Source organism: Rutidosis leptorrhynchoides, chromosome 1, assembly GCF_046630445.1.
Source record: "Rutidosis leptorrhynchoides isolate AG116_Rl617_1_P2 chromosome 1, CSIRO_AGI_Rlap_v1, whole genome shotgun sequence".
Lineage (NCBI taxonomy): Eukaryota > Viridiplantae > Streptophyta > Magnoliopsida > Asterales > Asteraceae > Rutidosis > Rutidosis leptorrhynchoides.
Genome location: NC_092333.1, coordinates 707,662,132 through 707,669,073, shown reverse-complemented (window position 1 = coordinate 707,669,073; position 6,942 = coordinate 707,662,132). Strand labels below are relative to the sequence as shown.

At 35.0% G+C, this 6,942-nt stretch overlaps 1 non-coding gene across 1 annotated transcript; it reads left to right on the top strand.

Moving 5' to 3' along the window:
- The first annotated feature begins 5,827 nt into the window (after positions 1-5,827).
- On the top strand, positions 5,828-5,934 carry LOC139886901 (small nucleolar RNA R71). The gene has a single exon (XR_011772761.1). It is a non-coding gene; the product is annotated as a small nucleolar RNA R71 (small nucleolar RNA).
- The last annotated feature ends 1,008 nt before the right edge of the window (positions 5,935-6,942 follow it).

Below are 6,942 nucleotides of genomic sequence, written 5' to 3'. Positions count from 1 at the left end.
TAAAATACTTAAAAACTTAAATATATTGATTTTAAAAATTTACATTAATAATTTAATATTTATATATTAATTTTAAAAACAAGGTAAAAATTAAAATGAAAAATCTTTTTGGTCTTTTATCCCACTTTAATCAATCAAATATTATCAAAAATATACGCCCCTCTTTTCGGTAAAGTAATTTCGGTTCAACGACCTAGTTTTACTCCTGACGAATTTTTGAAATATTTTGGTTTGATTGATTAAAGAAATTTATACCTTAAGAATAAACGGTAAATTTCGCAGTGATGTAATAAATTTTTGTATGATATCAATAATTTCGGTTACGCATACCTAATTTTATTGAATACCAATTTAATACTTTATAGCGAACGATTCGGGGTTTATTATCAAAAGGTTAAAAGCAATAAAAATAAAAATAAAAACTCTACATACTTACCTGAGAGATAGAATTCTCAGAGACCTGCTTTTGCCGACTCATAAGAGAGTCGTGTGATTTGGTTCTCCATAGCTACGTAAGCATATCCTCGATTCTTCAATATCTTTTCTTCTAAACATATAAACGGCCCTTCTCTGCATAGAGTAACAAATTCGGCATTTGAATATGTTTGATTATTTGAACATTTACCTTCGTGTGACCATTTTCCGCATTTATAACATCTTTCAAGGTGTCGTGCTCTTCTTTTTGTTGCGGATTTTGATTTTCCTTTACCAAAATGTATCTTATGATGATCTTTTCTGAGTTCTTTTCTTACTCCGTCCATTTTGCCTCTTATGAATGATACCAGTTCACTCGGAAGTGTGTCATTATTACGTTTAGTAATCATAGCGTGTAGCATTAGACCATGGTTCAGATCAAAGGAATTCTTCATCTCGTAAAACCCAAAAAAAATAAAAATTCAGAATGGGGGAAGAAGACTAGTTCTTTAGGGTCTGCTAGGGAAAGACCATTCAGATTCCATTCTCGGAAACTACACGAAAACAGAATATCTAACTCTAACAGAAATTTATAGTACCCTAAAAAGATTCGAACCTTCTCACACTTAGTTAGCTGTGGTGTCGAAATTGTGATTAACTTCATCTTCAACTTCCATTGGACTATCTATGTAATGTTTAACTCTGTGACCATTAACCTTAAATTCAATCCCATTTGAATTTATTAATTCTACTGTTTCGTATGGGAAAACTCTTTTGACTATGAATGGTCCAGACCATCTTGATTTCAATTTTCCAGGAAATAGCTTGAATCGTGAATTGAAAAGAAGAACTATGTCTCCTTCTTTAAATTCTTTTGAACTTCTGATTCTTTTATCATGCCATTTCTTCGTTCTTTCTTTATAGATTAACGAATTTTCATATGCTTCATGTCTTAATTCTTCTAATTCGTTTAGTTGGCTTAACCATAGACGTCCGGCTTCATGTAAATCAAGATTACATGTCTTCAAAGCCCAAAATGCTTTGTGTTCAATTTCTACTGGAAGGTGACATGCTTTTCCGTAAACGAGTCTAAAAGGTGTGGTTCCAATTGGAGTTTTGTAGGCTATTCTAAAAGCCCAGAGTGCATCCTCCAATTTATTGGACCGTTCCTTCGGATTTGATCCTACGGTTTTCTCTAGAATACGCTTTAAAGCTCGGTTGGTATTTTCAACTTGTCCACTTGTTTGTGGATGATAAGCGGTTGAGATTTTATGAGTTACTCCATATCTTTTGAGAACTTTCTCAAGTTGATTATTACAGAAATGAGTACCCCGATCACTTATTAAAGCTTTCGGTGTTCCAAACCTTGCAAAAAGACGTTTTAAAAAGTTGACTACAACTCGTGCATCGTTAGTTGGGAGAGGTTGTGCTTCCGCCCATTTAGATACATAATCAATGGCAACGAGAATGTATAGATTATTATGAGATTTTGGAAATGGACCCATAAAGTCAATACCCCAAACGTCAAATACTTCACATACTTGAATGACATTTTGTGGCATTTCATCCCGTCGACTTATTTTTCCTGCCCTTTGACAAGCATCACAGGATTTGCAAAGAAGGTGTGCGTCTTTGAAAATTGTAGGCCAATAGAATCCAGCATCGTAAACTTTTCTTGCTGTGAGCTGAGGCCCATAATGCCCTCCTGTTGGTCCTGTATGACAATGGTTTAAGATTTGATTGGCTTCATCTCCGAATACACATCGGCGTATTATTCCATCGGGACAACTTTTAAACAAATGTGGATCTTCCCAGAAATAGTGTTTTATATCACTAAAGAATTTCTTTCGTTTTTAGTACGACAACCCTTTTTCAAGGAATCCACATACTAAGTAGTTTGCATAGTCTGCAAATCATGGAATTTCACTATAATCTATCTTCAACAGATATTCATCAGGAAAGTTATCTTGTATGGCCGATTCATTTAGAACTTCTAATTCGGGATTTTCAAGACGAGAAAGATGATTAGCGGCGAGATTTTCTGCTCCCTTTTTGTCTCGGATTTCAATATCAAACTCTTGTAAGAGTAATATCCAACGGATTAATCGTGGTTTAGCATCTTGTTTTGAAAATAGATATCTAAGAGCAGAATGGTCGGTATAGACCACCGTTTTAGCTAGAACGAGATATGAACGAAATTTGTCAAAAGCAAAGACAATGGCAAGGAGTTCTTTTTCAGTAGTTGTGTAGTTCGTTTGTGCTCCTTGTATCGTTTTACTAGCATAATATATAGGTTGAAATTATTTTTCAATCCTTTGTCCTAAAACGGCTCCCATTGCAAAATTACTTGCATCGCACATTAGTTCAAATGGTAGATTCCAATTTGGAGTTATCATGATCGGCGCATTAGTGAATTTTTCTTTAAGAATATTAAAAGATTTGATGCATTCATCTGAAAAGATGAATGGAGCATCCTTTTCTAGGAGTTTATTCATAGGAGTGGCAATTTTAGAAAAATCTTTTATGAAACGTCGGTAAAAACCGGCTTGCCCTAGAAAACTCCTAACTCCTCTAACATTGGTGGGATGTGAAAGTTTAGCAATTACATCTACTTTAGCTCTATCCACTTCAACTCCTTCCTTTGAAATTTTATGACCAAGAACGATGCATTCTTTAACCATGAAATGGCATTTCTCCCAATTAAGTACTAGATTTGATTGTTCGCATCTAATAAGCATTCATTCAAGATTAACTAGACATGACTCAAATGTATCACCGAAGACTGAAAAGTCATCCATGAAAACTTCCATGCATTCTTCTATCATGTCGTGAAAAATTGCCATCATGCACCTTTGAAAGGTTGCAGGGGCGTTGCAAAGTCCAAATGGCATGCGTTTGTAAGCAAAAGTACCATAAGGGCATGTAAATGTGGTTTTCTCTTGATCTTCGAGTGCTATTGGAATTTGAAAATATCCCGAAAAACCATCAAGAAAACAATAGTAACTATTCCCGGCTAATCTTTCCAACATTTGATCAATGAAAGGTAAGGGAAAGTGATCTTTTCTGGTGGCGTCATTTAATTTTCTATAATCAATACAAACACGCCATCCTGTTACAGTCCTAGTAGGAATAATCTCATTTTTTTTCATTTGTGATGACAGTCATGTCACCTTTCTTAGGTACACATTGAACTGGGCTTACCCATGGACTATCAGAAATTGGATAAATTAAACCTGCATCAAGCAGTTTAATAATTTCTTTCTTAACAACATCTTGCATATTAGGATTTAGTCTTCGTTGGCGTTGCACATACGTTTTATGACCTTCTTCCATAAGGATTTTATGTGTGCAATACGAAGGACTTATTCCTTTAATGTCATGAATCTTCCATGCAATAGCTGGTTTATGAGCTTTTAGCACAGAAATGAGTTGAGATTTTTCATTTTCAGTAAGAGAAGACGATATTATTACAGGTAATTCAGATTCACCATGTAAATAAGCATATTCCAAATGGTTTGGAAGTGGCTTTAACTCTAATGTCGGTGGTTCTTCTATCGATGATTTATATCGATATCTGTCTTCTTATTTTAGCATTTGAATTTCTTCTGTTGTTGGTTCATATCCGTTAGCCATAAGTGTAGCTAACATTTCAGTTTCATCAATTGGTTCAGTTCCTTCTCCTAAAGAACATTCTCCTGTTCCTTGTAATTCTGGAAATTCTTCTAACAATTCTGCATGTGAATCTATAGTTTGAATATAATAACATGTATCATCTGCAGATTGCGGTTGTTGCATGGCTCTATCAACAGAAAAGGTAACACTCTCGTCCTCTATACTTAGGGTCAGTTTCTTACCGAACACGTCTATTATTGCTTTAGCCGTATTTAAGAATGGTCTTCCTAATATGAGAGGAACTCGAGAATCTTCTTTCATGTCCAGAATAATAAAATCTACTAGAAATACTAAAGTACCGACTTTAACTAGCATGTTTTCCATTATCCCTCTAGGATATTTTACTGATCGATCGGCTAGTTGTATACTTATTCTTATTGGTTTCAATTCTCCAAGGTCTAGTTTAGCGTATAGTGAATACGACATTAAATTTATACTAGCACCTAAATCTGCCAATGCTTCTATTGAACTAAGACTACCCAAAAAACATGGAATTGTGAAACTTCCTGGATCTGATTTCTGGTATTTTATTCAACAGCACTGCAGAACAATTAGCATTCATAGTAACAGCCGAGAGTTCTTCCATTTTCTTTCTATTTGTGATTAGATCTTTCAGAAATTTAGCATATCTAGGCATTCCTGAAATCACATCAATGAAAGGAATATTAAGATTTATTTGTTTAAACATATCCAAGAATTTGGATTGCTCGGCTTCAAGTCTTTCTTTTCTCATTTTACTCGGGTAAGGAAGTGGTGGTTGGTATGGTTTAACATAAGGTTTAGCCTTAACTGTGTTATCTTCTTTAACCTTTTCAACTACCGGTTCTGTTTCCTTATCTTGCTCAGGTTGTGGTTCTTGTAGAGTAGGAATAGCGTCATCAGAAATTACAGGTATTTCAGGTGGTTTAAGTGTAATGCCACTTCTTGTGGTAATGGCTTTAGCTGTTTCATTCCGGTGGTTAGCATTTGTATCACTTCGTAAACTTCCCGGTTTTCTTTCACATATTAACCTTGCTAGGTTGCTTACTTCTTGTTCCAAATTTTGAATCGAAACTTGTTGATTTCTAAATGCTTGGGCATTTTGTTTATTCGTTTGTTTCTGAGATGTGAAAAATTGAGTTTGAGATTCAACTAGCTTTGACATCATGTCTTCTAAATTTGGCTTTTTATCATCGGTTTGTGGTGGTTTATTTTGAAAAATAGGTCTTTGCTGATTGTAAGTATTGTTGGATACTTGTTGATTGCTAGGACCTTGTTGGTTGTTGTATGGAACATTTCGGTTATAATTTTGGTTTTATTGTAAATTAGTCTTGGCGATTGATAATTATTCTGATAATTATTTCCAGGCCTTTGGTTAATGTATGAAACATTCTCTCTTTGTTCCATTGTTTGTTCAATACTGAGACAATCTTTTGTCAAATGTCGTCCTCCACACTGCTCACAACTAATTCGTATTGAGTGAATATCTTTAGTCATCTTTTCCATTCGTCTCTCGACAGCATCTATCTTTGCAGAAATGGAATCAAAGTCATGGCTAGAATCGGCTCTAGCAGCTTTAGATGATCTAACGATATCTTTTTCTTGGTGCCACTCATGTGAGTGGGAAGCAGTGTTATCAATAATTTTGTAAGCGTCAGTTGCGGTTTTCTTCATAATAGAACCACCAGCTGCTATATCGATGTCTTTTCTTGTAGTGATGTCGCATCCTTGGTAGAATATTTGTACTATTTGATAAGTGTCTAAACCATGTTGCGGACATCCTCTTAACAACTTTTCAAATCTTGTCCATGCTTCATATAGAGTTTCATTTGGCTTTTGTGTGAACGTAACAATTTCTCCTTGAAGTCTTACGGCTTTAGATGCCGAAAATAATTGTTTAAGAAATTTTTCAACTAAAATGTCCCATGTATCAATCGCCCCTTCAGTTAACGATTCTAACCAATCTTTGGCTTCTCCCTTTAAAGTTCAGGGAAATAACATGAGATATATCTGTTCATCCTCCACTTCTCTTATTTTAAATAGTGTACAGATCCTATTAAAGGTACGAAGATGTTCATTTGGATCTTCCTTCGGCGCACCACTAAATTGGCATTGATTAGTTACCATGTGTAGGATTTGTCCTTTGATTTCATAATCTGGCGCATTAATGTCTGGTTGAGTAATTGTGTGACCTTGGCCAGTGTGTTTAGCTCTCATTCGATCTTCCATACTTAGAGGTTCCAGATTCTCCATTATTGAATTTGCTGAATCTGAATCACTAGATGATTCTAATTTAATGGGTTGTTCCTCGACAATCTCTGTTTGAATGATTGGTGGTTCCGGAGGAAAGATTAATGGTTCAGGATCTCTGAATTGTCCCTGAATATCCTCCGGATTCTCAATTGTGAGGTCGGGTTCAAAAAATGGATTATCGGAAATTTGAATTGGAGTACTTGGTCGACTGGATGACGACTCTAAAGAAAAATCAACGGCGACAATATTGGCTAGATGTCTTGATCGAGTTATAGGTGGTGAACGTATTAAAGGTGGTGAACGTTTTGCTCGGTGCATTCACTGAATATCCTATTAGTTATAAAAGATAAAAATCATTAAAGTTATCAAATTAATAGACTTTTCTGATTTTGTCCACGTTTCGAATAGCCAATAGATGCAGCAGGTAGCCAGGACCCTTTAAATCGGAAGCCCACAACTCGCCACTAACAAATCCAACTATTACTACGAACCAGAAAATTTTGGATGTCTATCAATTTAACCACTTAAAATAATTTTTCGTCGAAATTTAAAGAAATTTTAGAGAAGAAATAGAAAAAATTCTAAGTCCTAAAAAAAACTAGAGCGTCGAGAAATAAGAAAGAA